The 22,898-nt window shown below is 39.1% G+C and overlaps 1 long non-coding RNA gene across 2 annotated transcripts in view; it reads left to right on the forward strand.

Annotated features, from left to right (window-relative positions):
- Positions 1–4,055: 4,055 nt before the first annotated feature.
- Positions 4,056–22,898, forward strand: part of LOC144204345 (uncharacterized) — a 63,843-nt gene continuing 45,000 nt past the window's right edge. For both annotated transcript variants that reach the window (XR_013327872.1, XR_013327871.1), the window contains exons 1-3: positions 4,056–4,152; positions 5,175–5,287; positions 9,017–9,082. This is a non-coding gene — a long non-coding RNA (uncharacterized LOC144204345). The remainder of the gene's footprint in view (positions 4,153–5,174; positions 5,288–9,016; positions 9,083–22,898) is intronic.

Raw genomic sequence — 22,898 nt, forward strand, 5'->3', positions numbered from 1 at the left:
TACTCCAGTTTCCGCCCACATTCCAAAAACATGCATGGTAGGCTAGTTGGACAATCTAAATTGCCCATTGAGTGTGAGCGTAAATGGTTGTTTGTCTCCTCGTGCCCTGCCATTAGCTGGCCATCAATTCAGGGTGTTGTCCCCCGCCTCGTGCCAGAAGTAAGTTGGGGTAGATTCCTGAACCTAGTGTGGATAAAGCGGTTCAGAAAATGAATTGGGACCTGGCATTCATATATGTGCATATCACATTTTTAGTTCACACAGGCCACATTTGTCAACTAAATGTAAATATTGTGGCCAACTTCACCCAAAATGTAATCTTCACATATATGGACAATATATATATATTTTTTTACTATTTATTCATTCCAGGTTATCCTCATGTGTGTTCTGTGGTTGCTGGAGCCTATCCCAGCTCACTATGTGCAGTAGGTGAGCTACAGCCTGATTTGTTTCACAGACAACAGCAGGGCACGTGCAGACCAACAACCAATTACACACATTCATTGTGAGAGACATTTTAAAATGGTTATTCAGCCGACCACACATTATTTTAGGGTGTGGGAGGAAACCGGAGTACCTTGAGAAAACCCACGCAGGCACAGTGAGAACATACAAAGGCCAGTATTGAACCCTTGACAGCAGAAGTACTAACCACCTCCCCCCACTGTGCCACCACAAGTGTTTATCAAACAATCCAAAATAGTCACTTGCCTTAGAAAGACTTAAGGAACCATCTTCCACATAAAGATCATATATATTAGATGTCTAACAGTTTTTCCATCTTGTTTTGTCTTTCAGTTTATTTGAGGTACTTTTGGTAAACCAGTACAGAAGAAGATAAGTCTGCCATTTGAAAGAAAATCTGACCAAAGACATTTCGCCAACAACTTGTCATGCGATGACGAAGATGTCACTTTGGGTACGTTGGTATTTAAGATTCTTTCTCTTTATATTGCACAGGCGTCCTCCGCCCTCATAAAAGTACCCAGAAGGGAATGATTACTTCCCAAGATGCATTTTTTTTTTGTAAGCATGACACGCTGTTCTGTCTCATAGTCTCTTGATATTGTGAGCCATCACCTTGAAGCATCCTCCCCTGCCTAACGCCTACAGCCGTTCCTGAAAAAAAAAACGATGTCCACCCACCCATGACTAGCGTCCGGGGTCCTCTGTGACATTGCCGTTCGTGCCTGTAGTTTCCCTCGTGTTGTAACATCAGGAATGCGTTTCCATCCAACATGGGAGCTTTTTCGCTGTGTTCGTGCATTTTTCAGCAGGCCAATTTTTTCTCCGATTGTGAAACGTCGAGGATCTAATAAATCAAGACATTTTTGCGCAGATACTATTAGCGGTACAAAGCGTGGGCTTTTGGGGAAAGAATTTTTCAAAAGATTTATGAGGTCAATCATGAGAAATAGTTTTATTTTCTATTTTGTGGTCATATCCTTTGGGAAAAAAAAGAAACGATCCAAGACGCAGGTTTTCATTAAAAATCAGACGTATGATTCAAGTCTCAAATCCAGTTCCCTCTCTCGAGTCTTATCTTAGTTGTGTATCTATTGTAACACATCCAGCCTGGTCATAAAGTACGCTAATGACCGAGCGTCTTTGCAAAGGATGTTTCCGATGCTTACAGCCACAGAGAGAAATGGTCTGAAACAAAAAAATAAAAATAAAAGCATGCGAGGAACTTGACAGTCGTCCAGTGACTCGACAAATTTCTATTAAGTCATTCCAGTTATCATTGAGATTGAAAACATTGGCCCATTGTGGCTTTTCGACTCGACGACCACAAATATCTCGCAATGGCTGCCGTTCAAAATCAATTGGTTTCTGGCTGTAAGAACCAATGGGCGTAGAAATCCATTAATTGGTCATTAAGATGTCAGTTGCTTGTGTTGGATGGATTTTGGATGAACTGTCTTGAAGTACTTGAGGGAAAATGGGAGGAACTGTCTAACCGCAATCAGTAGAGGCGCTGTTGATTCACTCAGAAATTTTGAACTGTCAAAATAATGATAAAACAGTGCTATAAAAAGCATAAAAAGTAGATATATTTTAACGGCATTTTATAGTTCTGTTGATATGGTTGGATAAATGAGTGAAGGTATTCCAAGACGTTTTTAAAAAAATGATTCTGGCAAACTTAGATGTGAAAGGGATCAAACTTAAAGACAATATCAAGCTTAAAATGGAATAAATCAACAAGCAGACACATTTTCATAACCACACACTGTAAAGGACTGTAATGCATCGAAACCAATATCTGTACATTTTACATAGGCATTGCAACAAGCGAAGCCAAACATTTATTTTCAGTGTATTTTGGGCCTTCATCCATCATCCTCTCTTGTAAGGATTGGTGGAGGAATGTCTTGGCGTGACGGCTATAAACCTCATGAGTTAAAACATGACAAATCCAAAAAAAAAAAAGTCCAACGATGGGACTGCGAACTCGCCAAAGTTTTTATTTGATTATTGTGCCGTCTCCAGGACTCCACTGACAAACACACACACGCACACGTGCTAGGTGATATCTATCATTCAGTAAGTGTTTGTGGAAAGAAAGATGAGATATCCCCAGCAGGAAAGCTCACTTGAGCAGACAATTCATGGACCTTTATTTTCCCACCGTGGGCTGCATCCCAAAATGCGTCGGTGTTGTTTAGCTGGAAAGGACGCCGAGTTTGGTTTCCAACAATGCAATAAGTCTCTGGTGGTTATTCACACTCACAACTTAATTTGAAGCAATGACCTGCTTTAAACCAACTAAAATGTGAAAAGAAATATCCATTTAACATTGAGGTGAGGGTCCATCTTTTATAATGTATTCAATGCAACTACTTGTCTCAGACGTATCCTGAAGAGGAAATTCAATTTCACTCAAGTTCGTGCCATTCACATTGTTCATGTTAAGATTTAAATTCATACTTTTCATGCAGTAATAGGAACGCTTCAAATGCCCTGAAACCAAGCACCCAATTCGGTGGATTATCCCCGCTTGAAACCATAATGTTTCTATCAAGATGGATGTGCACCACACAGAGATCTAAGCCATAAAAATCTTTAGAATTTTAAAAATGAACGTAAAAAGAAGAAAACAGTACCTGAATTTTAACTATAGGCCTGGATGCCCAATTCAACGACCACATTTTATGGGATATTAACTAGCTGCTACTTGTGTATCTTGCTTTGAACGCTGCAAGTTTTAATATAGTTTGCTTCCTCCCATCAGCTATCAGGCTCTTTAACATGAATTTTAGGACCAACCTTATGCATATATGTACATCTATGTGTATGTATGTATATGTATGTATATGTATGTGTATGTATGTGTATGTGTGTATGTATGTGTATGTGTGTATGTGTATGTATGTATGTGTATGTATGTATGTATATGTATATGTATATGTGTATGTGCATGTGCATGTGTGCATGTGCATGTGCATGTGCATATGCATGTGCATGTACATACATGTACAATTTAGATTGTACATGTACAATTTAGATGTACATGTACATGTACAATTTATATGTACATGTACATGTACAATTTAGATTGTACATCTACATGTATACATACGGTTGATCCTAAAATTCATTTGTGTATGTATATAAATGCATTGCCTATCTATTCATGTATAAAATGTCTTTCCTGTACCTGCATTGTCACCCCTTTGCCACTGTGACAATGAAATTTCCCGAATCCAATCCAATTGTATATGAACACATTTGTTGGGTGTGGCATACTATATACTTAGTGTGTATTTCATTTATTTTGTAAGCTTATCCAATGTAAGTGATGCAAATCCAGCATGTCTGTGCACATCACAATTATGACTTATTGGGTATCCCGTGCAGGCAATTTTTTACATTCTTCAATTCAAATTTAGAACTTTTGGAAAATTATACTTTTTAGTCAAAGGCAGCAGTGATTAAGTGTGTCTTAACCCAAACTTAAAATAACATGAACATGATGTTTTCTGAGAATTTGTTCCAGATATTAGGGTAACTGAACATTGATCCTGCCAATTTGGTTCTAACTGAAAGTATACAGAGAAGGCCTGCAAATCTGATTGGTTTACTCTGGTTGTACTCTCATTTCAGCTGACTGCAATCAACTGATTACACTTGGAAGACACCAGATTGGTGAGTGTGTTGTTTGGTTGGGTTTGAATGAACTCATTCAGCTTTGTTTAGGTAGAATCTAAAGGCATATTCATGTATGATCCAGATCAAACCTAGAAAGTTTGCTTTATGTGTTAAAGTGACCAAATAGTAATTTGTGATTCAATATATGACCTTCCTTGTCTCTCTGCTGGTGAGTTCCTGATTCTTCACATAGTTGTTTCTTGAGTATGTCTTAGTGTGGCTAACATGATTTGAAATTGTGGGTTTGTTATTGGGGTAGCTGTGTTGTTAGATGTATTATTTGTTTGCATATTGTAAACATTTGGGTTCTCATGTTGAGGTGTTATTTATATAATTTTGTTGCCCTGTGTGAGTTACATGAAAGAGAGAGAGATAGAGTGATGGTGTTGAAGAGTTGGACTTGTTTTTGTTTTGGGGTTCTGGTGGATTTTTAATGACTTAATAATGTTCTTATTTTTTTCCTCATTTTTGGTTGTTTCTTACATTTTTCATTCAACATTTTGATCATTTTAAAAGGGTTTAGTTAGTTTTTTTTCTGGATTGTGGAACAAATATTAAAGAATTTACATATAAAATACCGCTCTGAAACAAATGCTGGAACCAATTAATTTCAAAAGTTGAGGTCCAACTGTATGGACTTTCCTGGTCTGAATCCACTTTCTAGCGCTTCCTCCCATGACGCAAATGTGAAAATCCCAAGTTCAGTAAATACCTTGTGATTGTCTGGCTACCAGTCGACTGTGCAGTTGCAATTTGGGCCAAGTCAGCTGGGATAGGCTCCAGGTTCCTGCAACCCAAAACAGGATGGTTGATTCTTAGACATGACCCAGGCCTATCATATTTCCAGAAATGTATTTCAATTCTCATTTCTAATATCTGACGGTGATCCTCTAAAGTCTAGGGATACACTAACTTTGGAAATGAGACAAATCTCCTCTTAATTACTTGAAGCCTCTTTTGCAAGTTACATTTACACATCATCGGATTAAATTTGACTGATGACTTTTCCAATTTTCCAGATTGTATCGGTGATGAAACAGAGGCAAGATTGTGGTGAAGTCTGAAGTTTAACACCTGACACTCATCCTTTTCACCCGCTGCGATGAAATTGTTGCTATCCAAGTTTGCACAAGTACGTATTTCATAACTTCCCACCAGACACTGACATTCTTCTTTAGCACTGTCTGTAAAGAACGAGCAAGTAAATGATGGCTCTATTTCTACGTCTCTGATCTGAATCCACGTTTTAATATGTCGGTTTCTTCAAAGGTATTTGGTCTGGAACACAATCAGATTTGGGTTTTCCAAAAGTTCTGTTGCATTTCTAATGTGCCTATTTGGATGCTCTTGTGTCATTTCTGTAATTGAAAGAAATGAATGTAATTCCTTCACCAATATTAGTTGGGATAGATTCCAACTTTCCCACAACGCTGTGAAAATAAAGCTATATTCATCCAGATAAATATAGCTTTATATTTCAGAAAATGCGGAAATTGACGATCCTGCTATGATTGACACTTCAAGAGGTATTGGAACAAAGACAAAGAGACGTAGAGCCAAAGCGGCATTATATTGAGTTAAAATCCATAGGAAATAGTTATGCTTCCACATTCTTGTCAGTAAGGGGTTTATTCACAAAAAGAGCGATTCGATGGGAAATATGTCTTTTTGTTCCATGCATGTAAACGTGTCCTTACAAGCCAAGCACAGTCGGTGAGGTGGAGCTAGGAATGCAGAAGCACGCTTGCTACCAGGGTATGCTTACTTTAATCAGAAGCAGACAGAGCAACTCTTAGCCACCATTGTTTTACACCAGCAGAAAGCCTTTAGGCCAAAACAACAAAATATGTAGAATGGGATAGCCTATGCCCTCATTTTTCATCTTTTAAACCACAACACCACACCATATCACAGATATGGCTTCCTTAGCCACAATTATTAACAACTAAAATATTAATAAATACAGTAGCAACTAGTATTATAGTTCGTGTTTGGAGACGTTGACCTAAAGGTTTTGGAATTACTCCTATTTTTTCTTTTCTTTTTTAAATAACATTTATACCCTAAACAAAGGAGGATGAAGAGCAAATATTCAATTTACATTTGTTTTGCATTTTTAAAAATAAGAGTTGATGGCAAATCAACAAAGGAACAAATGGATTGGACATTTACTAACATTAAACTCATTTAAATTCACAACCGAATAGTGAATAGAGCCACATGATTTGGCGTATAATGGAAAGAATTAAAAGTACATGATTTTTGCTATCTTCAATATCATTGAGAACAAAAAAAAATCCATTAGAATTTTATTTTAGCAGGAAACATCAATTGGATGCAGGTTTTCTTCATTTTTGCTGGCTACACAAAAGGATGTGCCGGGTTTAACCTGGCCCCCAACCTTGAATTTGACACCCATGCCCACAGAATCAGGAAGTGGAGAGTGTGTTTGATGTTGACCTATCTGCCATCAACATTAACCAGACACATCAGACATCGGTGCTATTCTTAGCGGTTGATGCGGGTCAGCGCCAGGGAACAAATCATGCAGCAGTTTTTCGTCACCACACTGATTGCTTCTTGAATTATGGATGGCCAATTCATGGTTCCCTTTCTGATGAAAATTGTTGTTTCATATAGGTGCAAGATAAAAGTCACTTAAGCTGAATTTACTCTTTTTGACCCAATTCAAATCCAGAAATGAAACAAGGATATCCTGTTTGGGAACAGGCCTGTTCAAGAACTGGATAAACAAATCAGTGAGAGGCTGTCAATGAATGTATTTTACGTCCTTTCAATTCTGATAAATTATCTGCTAACAGATACGTGTTCATTTGGTTTTCTCAGTTGTGGTAAAGCAAAATTATTGAGTGAAGCTATAAATTTTTTTTATGGTGCTACACATCTGCTTAGGCTCAGTGCGTCATATGTCTCTTGATGACAGTGATCAAAAATTCATGTACCACTTGGCGCAATGATCAAAACCTGTGACGTTAAGTGGTTTGTCTCAAAGTCATTAAGTTTATTAGCTATTTACTCATTGGCTGCGATTGATGGCGATACATGCAATCCTTCTTTTGAGTGCTGACAGCAATCGAAACGCTATCCATTTACTACGGCGCAGAAGAAGTGGTTTATTTTATCATTCGTGGGAATTTTTTGTTCTTTATTATGGAACTGATGTAAAAAATACCCCAAAATTAGGGTAAAAAGATGGAATATCTACAGGAAGTGATGCTGAAATGCCCCAAAATCAACAGGAACTGACCTGTTATCCACAGGACGTGATCCAGAATGGACAGCAAGTCACTTAAGAAATGATTGCAAATCAACAGAAAATGCCCCAAAAATCCATAGAAAGTGAGGTGGAATTGAGCCAAAATCAACAAAGTGACCCAGGAGTGCCCCCCAAATCACCCAAAAGTGACCAAGCCCCCCAAAATCTCTAATCACAGTGATTGACAGTACTATGGATCCTTAGACAGTGATAGAAAGCTATCAGCCAACTCCAAATGGACGGCTATCCTCGTCATTGGCAGCAATGTTAATTTATATATATAAAAAACATTAACATTGTAAGAATGCTGTGGACTATTTGTGTTATTAATGTTAATGTGGTCAATGTAGAAACTATTCATTTTATAGCACTTTTAGAATACTGTCAATGGCAGCCAATGAGTTAAATGAGCAGATCAGGGCAATAAAATAACAAAAAAAAAGTCCCACATTTATGGTATGAACTGTACTGTACATGTGGTTAGTCACTTTTTTCCTAAAACAAGGCATTTTTCATATTTCTTGACATTTTCATCTCTTTGTCATCATAAATAACTATATTTGGCACACTCTTATCTAGATAGTCATGCACCTGCAAACTTGAGTAACATTATACGCGTTAATGAGGCTCAGTTTTCCCACGTAGCCGGTCATCCTGTTGCGCTCGCTTACATGGATTTTGTGCAGTCCAAAGACATAAATCACCACGTAAAAGCATTTGAAAGTCAATCCGGCGAGCCACTAAAACGATGACGGTAAAATATCGTCGGAGCTGCAAAGGAATCTGCAAAGCATTAAAGCTGGCTCGGAGGCTGGGATGAAAGACGTTGGCCTCGTATTGAAAGAACTGCCAGGGAGGTGAAGGATTCTTCTCGGGAGAAATCAAAACCACTCTTTGGCCTCTGGCACGCTGACAGTAACTCACCAGGCCGTCAATCCCTTTTAATCAAATTACTGAGATCTATTTTAAAAAATGGAATGACATAAATCTGAGCGATGGCTTCTTCCCACCCAACCAGGACTGCTTTTAATCTCATTGTCTTCGTACCGTCGCTATATTTACTGCGAACGAGGCGCTCGGATGCGTTGCGGTGGAGAGGAGGTGGGGGAAATTGGCAAGTCAAGTCATTAGAGAGGAAACGCGTGTAGTTCAGCGCTAATTAAATTAATTAAGCAGTCATTTCCCCTACATGAGCTACGTGTATGCGAAAGGAATGGTGCGGTTTCACAGAAATGATTGCACTTGTGCTCAAATTCTCTGGTGTGGAGCCATCAAACGTCAATCAACAAGACCAAACGCCCTGTTGACAAAGGCGGTCAGTGTTGGTACATCGGGATTGCCATTGACGTCAATAGATGTCCAAAAAAATGATTGTAAATATGGAGATGAAAATTGTGAATCAGGGTGCGTTTTGGAAGGGAGAAATTGTAAAATTCAAAGATTCTTGGGCCATTTTAAGGGGACGGCTTATACGTGAAAGCGGCTATTATGCGAGAAAATACGGTAGATGACAAACGTATAATAAATGGATTAAATGTCTAGTAAATTGTACACAAAATTGACAGATTATGTGTGCCTTTTCAGATTTCTGGAGACTGGAGGGATGAATCGGTGGCTTTTGGATGGACAGACAGAGAGAGACAGAGGCAGGTGGGCAAATAGATTTGATGTTTATTAGTGAAATAAAATTGGGGGCCGCATTTAGCTACATGCCATAATGAAAGAAATTTGCACATTTGTTTTTTTAGACAAATACCATCACACAAATCATTTTAAAACAAAACGTTGTCTGTGGGTGGCCTGGGGGATGAGTGGTTAGCGTGTCAGTCTTACAGTTTTGAGGTCTTAGGATCGAACCCAGGTTGTGAAGAGCTTGCAAGTTCTCCCTGGTCCTTTGTGGGTTTTTTCTGGGTACTTTGATTTCCTCCCACATTCCAAAAACTTGCATGGTAGGCTAGTTGGACTTGGTTAATTACACTGGGGCGTTTTTGTTGTTGAATGTGATGTAATCGATTAGTAAATGAATCAATGGTTGAGTCTTTCAACGGGCCCTATGATTGGCTGTTAGCCGATTCAGGGTTTTCCATGCCATCTGCCCGTAGTTATTGGCAATAGTCTACAGCACCCTTGCGACCCTCGTGAGGATGACCAGCTCGGGTGATTAGAAGATGAGATGTCTAATCATGGAGAAAACTTCATTATAAGGCAGTAATTTCATGAAGAGACCATTGTAAAAGTTTTATCTATGCTTAGACTATCTCATGTTGGCTGGCAATCTACCCAGCATGTTTAGGCTGTTTGGAACATCTTTTTTTCTTCTTCTACGTCCGCGATTCACTTCGGCAGCCGTTATGTACAGAATATGATAACGGAGGTCTGAACGTCTACACAAAGGAATCCGATAAGGCAAAAAAATGGAATTTGTGCTTTAAAAACATGCTGTTTGATTGTAATCTTTATTTAGAGTTGTATTGGTTTTGCGATCTTTGACTTTGTAAGTTTGTGTTTAGTGTCAAAATTGCTTTTTAGTAGGCTCTTCCATGGCAACTACGCAATGCTACTTGAACTCTTAACATCTATTTCATTAAAACACCTTCAATGTCAGAAACAGGTTTTAACATATTTTTCATACTTTAATTTTGAAGGCTGTAGAAATTGAGAGAGTGCCTGTAATACATTTTAAAGCAAGTACTACAAGTTGTACTTGTTCTCATTTTCTTGAATTTTCTAGTGGTCTGTAGATATTTCCTTTTTGTCTCAGTAGTACGTATTGTGTATTTGTTTGGCTTTGAATATCTTGGTTGCTTGGTGCCCTTAAATCATTCATGTCTATTGACAATCATAGAAATGACATTTTCACTGACATTGATGGCGATGGATGTCCAATGGAATTGGATTGTGCTTGACTATTGACTCCCAGTCAAAATGGATTTAAAGTCCTCTGCCGTAAACGGCAGCCAATTTGTTATTTCCTAGTATTATTCCACTACAATCGGACATCAAATCTGTTTTCTTATCCATTTTCCAGCTCTACATTTTTTTAGGATCTACATTTGATTTAATGCATCAATAATGTGATATGTTCATACTTATGAAGCAATCAAGCGGAGAAGGGAGATAAATCTCCAAATTCAAGCAGTGACGCTTCCTGGGACGATGGGGTTATTTTTATGTTCCCCATGAATGAGTCGGAACACATGTCAATCCATTTAGCGTTCCACCTGCACAGCGTGAACACACAAACAGAAAGCCAAGCGAGGAGAACATCCCATCATAAATTCCGTTACACCATTTTCATCCACTTTTATAAACATAAACGGTTCCGTTTGCATGGAGGTGTTGAGTGTTTCTGAGATTTAGGTGAGCTAAGGGAAGGCCTTGGCAATTCCGAGTGGGCCACTGTGACCATGCATACCCCGTAACTCACTATATGACACACGGGAGGTGCAAAACAAGACCATATCTTGGAGCCAAATTTTGAGAGCCGGAGGCCCCTTGCACCACACAGTCGTTAGGATGAATGACATTATCAACTAATTATCTGATACTTTTGGAGAATCTGCTTTTCATCATGTGTGACATAAACGTGGCTCATAGTTTAAAGGCACACATGAATCTAGTTAAAGACATAGATCAGGGTTAGGGTCCTCCAAGCTACTGTTATACATGCAAAGGGTATTATTTTTAACTCACTAACTGCCATTGACCGCAATAGACATCCATTTACTCCCAATCCAATCAATTAACCTTATGAACACATTTTGAATTTATAGTAGAGAATGCTTACACTGGTGGTTATCAATGTGGTGGTAGCATGATGACTAAAATGTTCAAGCAATGTTTGTCATATCCACTAGAGTGTAGTTAGCAAGTACAGTTCAGTTGTATTTAACTTAAGGATTTGGGACTTTTGGTTTCCGAAACCTCACCTTTAATCTAGCCATTCATTTTGTGCAGCAGTTTTTAAATCGACAATTTTTATCCGTATGAAGTTTAAGGACACTTGGTTAAAGAATCCATAGGTATGAATTCAGTGAAATGATTGGGCGCTGATTTGGTAGACTGCCATTCTACCCTTTTATTGTTATTTTTCCCATTTTAAAGGCAATTTTAATGAACGTCATCCAATAAATAGTACCTGTGACAGGACAATGATAAAAATAACTAATCATATTGCACCTCGTCAAGTGTTTGCGCTGCGTTGACAGAACGTGGCTTCCGTGTGGTTAGCGCATCGGTCTCACATTTGGGGTTGCGTGGGTTTTCTCCGTGTGCTCTGGTTTCCTCCCACATTCCAAAAATATGCAGGGTAGACTGATTGAAATCTCTAAACTGTCCCTAGATATGAGTGTAGGCGAGTGTAGTTGTCTGTCCCCTTGTGCCCTGCAATCAGGGTGTCCAGTCTCATGCCTGAAAGTCAGCTAAGATAGGCTCCAGCACCCCCTGCGACCCTTGTGAGGATATGCAGTTTATAAAATGAAATTGACATAACAAGGAAGTGTGAATATTTTTTTTTGTATTGACACTGAAGAGGATTGGGTTGCTGTACATTAATATGAAGAGCATCACAGTATGAATATTCTTTTTCGCTCTTGGGTTTAGTAGTTATTGATGTTATTTTGGCAAAGATGAAAATGTGCAACTGGATTACTTTATTTATTATGTAGTGTGAAGTTGAAATCTAAACAGAAACTGCATAAGCATGATAAAAATTATTTCAGGCAGCATGGTTACTCATTAGTTACCATTAATAGTAATTGAAATCCAATCCATTCAAACCAGGAATCGTTCATTCGCTGTGAAATCTCCCTGTTCAACTGTTTTGGGCGTCTATCGCCGTCATTGGCAGTGAATGAGTAGTTAACAGGGGGCAATCCATCCGGTACAGCTCCCTTATAATGAATTTTTGCTTTGAAATGTGATCATTATTAAAATGATGTCTGGAAAAAGCACGTTGTGTAAATAGAACTTTGATTCCAGCTCCTTTGAACACATGCACTGTCAAAATCATTCAAAGCAAATGAAGCCCTTGCTTTGACAAATCCGAATAATGTTTAAAGATTGGAAAGTGTGGTTCTAACAAGAAACTGAATCCTTTGCAGTCACTTTGCGGGGACTCCAATCACTTGCTCACATCCATTTTTGGATGCGAATAACAAGTTTACAGCGGCATGACTCACAAAAAGATTACTATTTATGGTCTTGGGGGTTAAGTGCGCAAAATTTAACTGTTGAATGACTCACATGCTTTTTATTTTTTGAGACTTTTCTTTTTGCTGAAATCTTCCTAAATGATGGAGTGCGAGCGAGCTGTCGCTGGCAAACACCAGAAACGTCCACACTTTCACTGTGTTTGACATCATGTTTGTTTTTAATGAGAACCACATGCCCACTCCATCGGCATTCATCTTCATACCAGCATTAAAAAAAAACGCACACATGAAAGTTAGCGCTTTAAACATGTCCAGACGCCTCGGAATGCCATGGGCGGAACGGCCCGCTCGTCGCTGTTACAATCAATGAGGCCTGGAAATGAGCGCTTAGATTTCGACAGCACACATATATATGACTCATTATCTAATATGTATGCACTAGCCACAAGATTAGGAACACCTGCACCATTGGATCTTGTTTTAGTACCAATGACGGCAATAAGTGTCCAAACCACTTCACCTGAGAGAGGTTGGCAACAAATTAACGTTCAACCATTCCCCATATTAATCCGTTGAACTGGGAATGAACGAGCGCCCATTCGTTTCTCTCCCCATTCAAATGGATTGGACGTTTATGGCCCTCAATGACAGATGAAGAGTTTTTATGTATGTATGTGTATATGTATTACCGTAAAACCTCTTTGAGCGGCATCCTCTAATTCTTGTGTCAAAGTGGCGGCACGGGGGCCAAATCTGGTCCGCCGCATCATTTTGTGTGGCCCGGGAAAGTAAATCATGAGTGCCGACTTTCTGTTTTAGGAACAAATTAAAATGAAGAGTTTAGATGTATATTAAATTTCCTGATTTTCCCCCTTTTAAATCAATAATTGCCATTTTTTAAATCATTTTTTCTGTGTTCTTAGTTAAAAAAACATTTTTATATCTGTGGGTTTGTTGTGAAATCCTGGGACGATTGCCAACCAATTGCAATCTGAATAGGAACCATATAAAACCCAGCAAGATGCATTTTATTAAGGCTCGAACCAAAGAAAGCAACCTATGGACTTTCCGGGTTGAAATATGCCCTAAAAAAGATGGTTTTGGATTATTGTTATAGTGTCAGACTAAAAATATGCCACTGTATTCCTTAAATCTCTGCAAGGTAGGACAAGTAAGGTGAAATCTAAAGTCTTGTTGTTGAGTGGAAATTTAAGAATGCATGCTTGGACTTTTTTTTTTGTAATCAGTCAACTTCTCAAGAGTCCTACAGGGATCCCTTTTACTGTTAAGCAAGTTTCTTCGAAACTCCACCGGAAGGCGAGATATTAACACATAATAGGCACCAAATAATCTAAACTTGCTGTTTTTAACAGCCCCTTTGGATAGCAGGTGCGCTTTTTATGAACGTTCACACATGCAGATGTGTTCACTGTCCCTTGAACTGGCAGGAAATGCAGATGATGAAAACGTCTACTGTGGATTCCGGGTGACCTCGCACCCATGACCTTTCTATCGTCCCTCAGGCTTGAGCTGCAGGGTGAACTTTGAACTTTGCTTTCCAAGCTTTCGAAAGCACTTCAACTTAATTTGAGCCTTTGTTGCAGTTTTCAGATTAGGGCTAGCATTTAATACAAGTACAGTTCAGTTGTATTCAACTCGACTACGGAAAAACACATTTAAATCTTAAGTACCATTTAAACATTAAATTTATTTTTTAAAATATTTATGAACAATTTATAAGTGATACTTTTTTGCTCAATCGGATTCTGTCCTGTGGGAGTGGTTAGTGTGTAGTTTTCACAGTTCTGGGGTCGAGAGTTTAGTCCTAGGTTGGTCCTCATTGTGTGGAGTGGGTTAGGGTTAGGGTTAGGCCTCTACATATTTGTCTGAATGGCTATCCGTTTCCTTGTCCCCTGCGATTGACTGGCCACCAATTCAGGGTGTCCATAGTTTGCGGCTTTTGTGAGTAGGAGAAGCTTGTTTGGTGTCCAATCAATCAGTCAATCAAAATCGCTTCATTTGGATTCAAATCCACGTCAGTCCACCTGTGTGGAGTTTGCATGTTCTCCCCAGGCCTGCATGGGTTTCCTCCAGGTACTCCGGTTTCCTCCTACATTCCAAAAACATGCATGGTAGGCATGCATTGGACACTCTAAATTGCCCCTAGGTATGGGTATGAGTGTGCATAGATGCCGGTCTCCTTGTGCCCTTCGATGGTCTGGTTACCAATTCAGGGTGACCCCGCTTCTGGCCCAGAGTCAGATGGGATAGGCTCCAGCACTCCCAATGACCCCATTCAGGATAAAGCAGTTCAGAAAAGGAATGAATGAAAAGTTACTGCCACCCCATATCAAACTATATCTGTGATGTGGCTCCGATAGAGGTAAACTGGATAGCATATTTTGACAACCACTGTTAAACTTGTACAACTTTTCAGTCAAAGTTTTCTACAGGTGAATGGTGAAAGAGCCATAGATTTGAGCACCTTTTTTATTTATGGGACACTTGTTGGAACAATTGATACAATTCTTGACAGCTAAAAGATAACAAAAAGGTCCAAAATCCATTAATTAGGGGCAGGTCACATGGGTCAAAGAGTGTTTTTTTTCTCAGGAAAGGCGCATTAAATGGATTAAGACTAATCCGAGGGGATTGTAAACAGTCATCAACCAGATGGATGGTGCTTTCCTGGCGGATCAGATCACTTTGTACGCCTGTGGTGAGGGATGTTTGCTTTGGAATCGGGGATTTGGATAACGGATCCTCTTGTGTCGTTTTCTTTGTAAACACAAACACGGTGGACCTCTTGCTTACCTTTGACCCGAGATCTTAAACCACAAGTGAGGAACTTTTTCCTTGAGTTTTGGAAAAGTCCTCAGAGGGCCATATGATCAAATGAATTTGTTTACTCTGAGTAATTGTAGGTTCAAGGTTTTAAGCCTTTTCTTGGGTGTTTTATTTCGTTAGAAAATTGGTCGGCATGCTGGTTCCGAAGCTCCGTGGCCCTGGGGTCACTGCTTTCCAACTCACAATCCCCAATGATAAATTGTGTGGTTGTCTCTTGCACCACAGATTTGTGGAACATATTTTATGCGACACTTTGTCAAGGCTGTGGTTTTTGCAATTGCAATTTTAATCCCTGAAGGATTATTAGAAAGAAAATATGATTTAAAGAATACATAAAATGTTCAAAAATTTAATTTATATTACTTACTCATCAGCTTGTCAGAGGAAAGTAATTCAGTGATAATTCAAACATTGTCTAAGGTCTAATTTATTCCAAATATTAAATAATAAATGTAGCATAATGATTGTGAATAACCCTTTATATAGAGAGTGACTTTTTTGCCATTAAAAAAAGGAATCAACCTCATTTTATAGAACTTGCTTCCATCTGCCATCCCATTTTGTGGACATTAATATTAACAAACTAAGTTATGATTGGGTTATCTTATTATTATTAACTATGATAGATTTTTAAATATTATTCTTTATATTTTCATTGAGTAAATACATTTATAAATAATAATAAAAAATGAAGTTAAAGTCTTTCAGTGTCGTTTTGCCGTGAAATGAATGATTGGACATCTAGCGCCATCAATGGATTTCATAGAGTGCTCTGAAGATGTAGAGTTTCTAAAAATAAAATATTATTCAGTGAAAATTTGACAATCTTAACACTGTTTGACTCGACTTGTCACTAAAGATCGAGTATTAAAATGTTAAAAGCATTTTTGAATATTTTCCACACATTTTCAGCAGTCGAATTCTCGCACAGGAGAAGCGTGATGTTGTGATATTGTGCCTCCCACATAAAAAAAAAAAAAAATAGAAAAAAAACGCCTCTTTTCCCCTCTTCGGCGTCCAATTTTATCCTCTTCTGCCAAGAATCAACACCTCCAACAAGCTGTCTCTGGAAAAGAACACTTGTGCTGGAAAAATCCTGCGTTTGGTTACATCACTAACCAATTTAATAGAAACATGAGCATGTAATACTGTTTACTTTTTGTTTTTGCCTTTCATAAAGAATAACGCCATTGTATACTATCTGTTTTGGGTCCTTTTTAAGTTTGATATTTAGAAGCATCGGTATTGTGGTGCTGATTTTTTTTTTCTTCCCAAATACTCTACCTAGTTGTCATAGTTTTTACGTGTAGTATGTTATAGACCTCTGTTATAACAGCATGGGTTTGACAGCCTAAAATCTTCATAGAAAAGGTGTTTTTTTTTCTCTGCTACAGTGATCATAAAATGGCACCTTAAATGTTGAGTACAGTTCATCCTGGAAAGCATTTGCTTTGATTGGATGTGATAACTGACATTTTCGTTGCTAAAAACAGACAGCGTTGAAACATTGATGCTATATCATATGAGGTGTGAAAAGGTGTGCTAAAGTCGCACATGTTTGTGGTTTGAATCTTTAGCTTTTGAATTGGTTGGATTGCAGTACATTGGGTATGTGCAAAGAAGTTATGTTAAATTCAATTTAATTTTGATGGAATACATTTATCTGTGATATGTTACCGTAAATGTTACTTTACATAGCATCATGGTAGTTTAGACGCCTTGTGGTCTAGAGGTTTACTTGCCTGACCTCGGGGTGGGCAGGCGCAGGCTCAATTCCCGCTGGTGGCAGTATGATTGGGGGTGGAGTTAGTCATTTGTCTCTCTGTGTGCCCTACGGCTGATTGGCGACCAGTCTAGGATGTAGTCAGCCTTTCGCCCGAAGACCCGAGGATGGGCGGTATGAAAGATGAATGTTTGTTTCTTTTTTAATGGCATTTCATGCTGCATTATATTATCTCATATTCTGAATTGCTTTATCCTCACTTGGATCGCGGGGGGTGCTGGAGCCTAACGCAGATGTCTTTGGGCCAGAGGCAGGTGACACCCTGAATTGGTCACCATTCACGCTCACACATATCTAGGCTCGATTCAGTGTCCAATCAGCCTACCATGCATGTCTTTAGAATGTGGAAGGAAACCGGAGTACCCGGAGAAAACCCACGCAGTTCCAGGGAGAACATGCAAACCTGGATTTGAACCCAGCCCCCCCCCCCCCCCCCCATTGTGAGGCTGACATGCTAACCACTAATATTACATTTTACATAAATCCCTTTTAAATTGTGATTCAAATAAGAGAACCAAGTTTTACTCTGTTGTTGCTTACATGCCATTGTTTTTAAGTGATCTTTTAACAATGACCTTTCTGTACTTGACATAACCTTGCGTTTAATTGCCACTGTATGTTGTGTTACTACAAAGCTTGAAAACATAGTATAAGTCTACAGTATTTCTATGCGTGGTAGTGGATCCTTGAGATAATGTTATTTCATTCTGACCACTGAGTCCCGCTTGAAGAAAGAAAACAGAGCACTAATCTTTTTGACGATAATGACGTGTCAAGCTCGTTCTCATGTCCATCCACACTCTCGCTGGTCTCGATTAGACTTGCGCCGCACATCTTTGCGGCCCGACACAGAGCCCCTTTCATGTCGTACCCCCGCCTGGTCCCACTCAGTGGAGCCTAAGCAGAAACACGCCGCCGCCCCGGGCGAGGTCAGATTTCTCACCCGACCACAGCATTAAAGGTACATTGCTTTGCCTAATGGTGGCAGCTAAGGAGGAGGAGGGGAAAACATTGCGGTTATTTTTCATCAATCTCACAGACAATATATTCCATCTCATCACACCCGGAGTGGATGGTGAATGGATGGATTCCATGTGGTTGTAATCTGCAGAGAATGTCTGGCTTTGCTTTATGACCTGAAAGTCACATTGCCGTTCCAAATCAGTCGGGTTACGATGAGTGTCAAGAAAAATAAAAGAAGGCTTCCATCAAGGCTAAACAAATTTAATTTGGATTTGCGCTAGTTTTGTCCCGTTTGTTGAAGTTGGTCTAGCTATGCAAATTAGAGCCATTGACCGGGCTAGATGTCCAATCCATTCTGACTGTGACAGGCCTGCAGTGATGTTCCCCAGTCGGAATGATTAGCAAGCTAGTGCTATCAATGGTAGTGATACCTTACTTGACTACATTTGCCATGGGTTTCACACCCTTTCTCCAGTCAATCGAAACTTAATTTTGAAAAAATGTTGGCTGATTGGGTGCCCATGTGGATGAGTGGTTAAAAACCTCACAGTTCTGGGTTTGAATCTAGGTCAGGCCTCCCGTGTGGAGTTCTCACATTCTTCCCAGGCCTGCGTGGATTTTCCCTGGGTACTCTGTTTTTCCCCACATTGCAAAACCATGTATGGTAAGCGGGTTGGACACTCTAAATTGCTCCGTGGTATGAGTCTGAGTGTGAATGGTTGTCCGTCTCCTCGTGCCCTGCGATTTGTATTTTGATTATAAATTGGCATTTACATTATATAAACCAGTTCAGAAAAATTTGGGCTTTGATTGATATTCATGATGGCTAGTCAGATCTTGGTTTTTTTGTGATTTAATGTAAAAAAAAAAATAACAAAACCGACACCAAATAATTTCCCCTTCCGTGCAGTGTCAATACTTTTGGATTATTTAAAATTCTCTCCACTATGTCATGCAGGGGTACTCTGCGACTTTACATAAAATTACTGGTAGACCTGAGGCAGAGAAAGATGAAGAATTGCGATTCCATTCAGTTCAAGTCCTCAGAGCACTTCTAATGTTGTGTGCCAAAATATGGAATATTTATGGGTATATTAGAAAATGTAATTTCCACAGAAATTGTGTGTAGGATGCACTTTCTGTTGGTTGATCATTTTTCCTTAACTCCAATCACACTTGACAAATGTATCCTTCATTGGAATTGAAGGATTTGACGTATATATTTGTCATTACGATGGATGTATTTTCAAAATCTGTCCCTGGAATTCTGAGATTTTCATCATTGGATTTGACGACTATAACCGTTTTTGGAGATGACGAATATAACTGTCATTAGAATTGTTGGGTATTGGCACAGCCAAAATGTCTTGAAAGACATTTTCGGAATTAAGAGATAGTCATCGTTGGAATTGAAGGTTATATCTGTGTGTGGAAATTACCAGTGATGCTTTGGAAAGCATCGCAACAATAAGGAAGAAAAATATGGAGTCTGCATTCAATACATAGTGATAAACAACCACAGCAACAACAACAACAATAAAATAATCAAGCTTATTTGTGACTTGTACAATAGATAATCCCTCAATATAAATATGAGTGACATAAATTCCAAATATCCTGAAATATTTGCAAAAACGTGAGCTGAAGAGATTTCAAGTTCCTTTTGAGTACTAACGCAACAGTGGCAGTGCGCTATAGGGTGGCTCGTGTTTGCCTCACGGCAATGTGCAGCTCATTGCAATGCTAATCTGCAGGAATAGCGGCTGGGGTGAGGCGGTCCCGGGGGTTGCTGCATGTGTGAGAAACAGCGTACCTTTGTTAAACGCTGCTGAAAGAACTGGCTGCCTCTGCATTCTTTCTAAATCAAGCAGAATGGATGGGAGTGCGACGAGCCAAACAAATAATCCGCATCCAATAAGACCTGCTAACATCGCACACAAAGCCATTGCGTTCACTGACCTATTATGGAGTTGTTGAATTTCTCAGCAGCGGCTTTTTCTTTTTATTTATTTATTTTTTAAACACTGTGATTTGGACGTCTTGCAAACATACCTCAAAGCAGGCTAGAGGCCTTTTTTGTTTGGAACTTTTCACAGTATTTGCTGTTGGTTAAGGGGAAAGGGGGTGACTTGACAGTGCTGAAAAGAGAATTAAGCAGAGCTGGTTCGCACCGTTAGAGGAAAATAGGAGTCTTGGCTAATATTGGCCTAGCGACGACTGACTAGAACTAATCCACTGTGACATAATGGAAGTGTACATAAACAAGATCCAAGACCAACAAATGGTACGGCCCTAAACTATTCATCAGAGGACTGTCTGACCCTTGTTTTTTTCTCCTCTTTTACAAATAATTTTGCCGACCTGAAGTGATCTTTTCTTGCAAACAAGACGCTCCTTCCTGTAGTACCATTTTGACCACCGTAAGTCGTCCAATCAGTTCTACGGTTCCCAGAGACAACCAGATGCAAAGCGGATCTGGTAGATCTGTCAGTTTATATTGAAATTTCTCATTAAAAGAGGGGCAAAGAACGCCACTAAAAGCTATAGTAGCTGAGAAAATTGGGGTGTATATATATTTTCAGACGCTTTCCAGTAATCCTAGAGTCAGAACATCTCACCAGGGTGGTCTCCAGGGGGCATCCTAATCAGATGCCCGATCCGACTCCTCTCGAGCCATAGGAGCAGTTACTCTACTCCGAGTACCTCCCGGATGACCGGGTTTTAAATTGTGCATTAAATTTTATCTGAGCAATATTTGACTCGAGTTTTACAGATTTGTGTTTTCTTTTTTTAGAGAGAGGTTGGCTATGAATTTTGTTCCCAAATAAGATTAAATTGTGAGCGCTATCAAATACGATAACAACCAGTCAAATTCTATATTGTTTGTAGTTCCAAAACGCAGAGTTACAAAATAAAAATGTGTTCTTTCAACTGAGGATGATAACCCTCGGTTGCACCGTTAACTCATTGATCGGTGATCACTAATTTATAGACATTCTAGTTCGTCTGTGTTTGATGTAGATCGCAGTTATAGGAATAAATGCGCTTAAGTAAAACACAATTTAATAGACATTAAAAAGCAATTCCAAAACAGTCAGGTTAAGCAATCTATTTGTCCTCAATTGATCATGTCGTGTCCTGACCTTTCGGTAATTGTGTTTATACAACACGTAATGTAATCTGCTTTCATTTTACAATGTTCCTCCACAAGCTTTGTATTTATCCTCCATGGAAACATCATTGAGCATAATGAAATAATTTAGAAATTGCCCAAAAGAGCTTTAATTGGCCAATAGGCGGCTCAACCCACAGCACCTGATTTCGGGTCATGGCAAGTTTTTGTTATTCTTTGCCGTATGTGAGAATATTTCGATACGAAGAAGCCATTGGGGATCGATGCGAGTGACAACGATTAGAGACTCGGCCAAACATCACAATGGTTGCGCCAAAACCTGAACCGAGGAGGATATCGAACGCAGCCAAACGAAGCCTCGGAGAACAACAGAGCGCTAAAATGACGTTAGACACAATTCCTCGCAATCATGTTGAAAGTATCCAAATGCTAAAGTTGGAATTTCCTCTATTGAGCTTTCAATTCCAATGTTCTTTACATTTCCTAACCGATGACTTTTACTCCACTGGCAGAATCTTGTATTCCCACACATTGCAGGTCATGCGGCCCGTAGAGGTTTCCACATGTACAAAACAGCCTGGGGTGTTTTTTTTCTTTCTTTTTAATTTGTGTATGTGTGAAAGGCCTCTTGTTGACGTCTCTTTTCATTAGTGCTTTCTGTATTTCAGCGTATGTTCATAAGAGAATGTAGATGTGACTCGATATGAACCAACACTGAGAACGTACTTGGGGAGAACTCAAGTCAGCGATAATAGTTGAAAACAACTAGCTTGTAGTTGGAATACAGCCACCTCGATCTGAGATATAGTTTCTTTTGCTTGAGACCACACTAAACAAGAGCAAGACTTGAGACATGACCAATACTTTGGGGAGTCAATATGAGACCAGGCCCAGACTCTAAAATTTCATTTTAAAATATACGAATGTTTTCTCCTGATGTTGTTGAGGTTTACATCCATTGGTGGGATGGTGGGAAGATAATAATTAAAGGTACCATATTTTCACGACTATAAGGCGCACCGCATTATAAGGCGCACCCTTAATGAATGACATATTTTTTCATATATAAGACGCACTGTATTATAAGGCGCACTGTCTATTTTGTAGAAATTTTAAGACGTAAGTTCCCCCCTACAGTCATGAAAATTCGGTAATTGTTATTGACTTCCAGGTATGAAGCACTCACTACACAGTCACCTCTAGAGCCAGCCATTGTGGATGTTTTGGATTTTTTTGTATGAAATCTTGCAGTGGGGGAGGAGCTATATGATAGAAGATTTTGTAAACTAAGATGGCATCTGCATATTTAACAGTATTGTTTCAGTTCAGGCATTTGTGTTTTTTAAATATCCGACAGTGGTGGTTTTTCGTTTTTGGTTCTCTCTTTTTTCCATATATAAGGCACACTGGATTATAAGGCACACTGTCTATTTTGGAGAAAATTTAAGACTTAAGTGCGCCTTATAGTCGTGAAAATACGGTAGTTATTTTACCAAGGTAATTTCCTTCAAATTCCGAGAATGAATTGCGAGTCCACTTTGCCAACCAGCCTAAACCTTAGAACAAAAACTTTTGAGACTTAAACAA

This window comes from Stigmatopora nigra, chromosome 11 (genome assembly GCF_051989575.1).
Source record: "Stigmatopora nigra isolate UIUO_SnigA chromosome 11, RoL_Snig_1.1, whole genome shotgun sequence".
Taxonomy (NCBI): Eukaryota; Metazoa; Chordata; class Actinopteri; order Syngnathiformes; family Syngnathidae; genus Stigmatopora; species Stigmatopora nigra.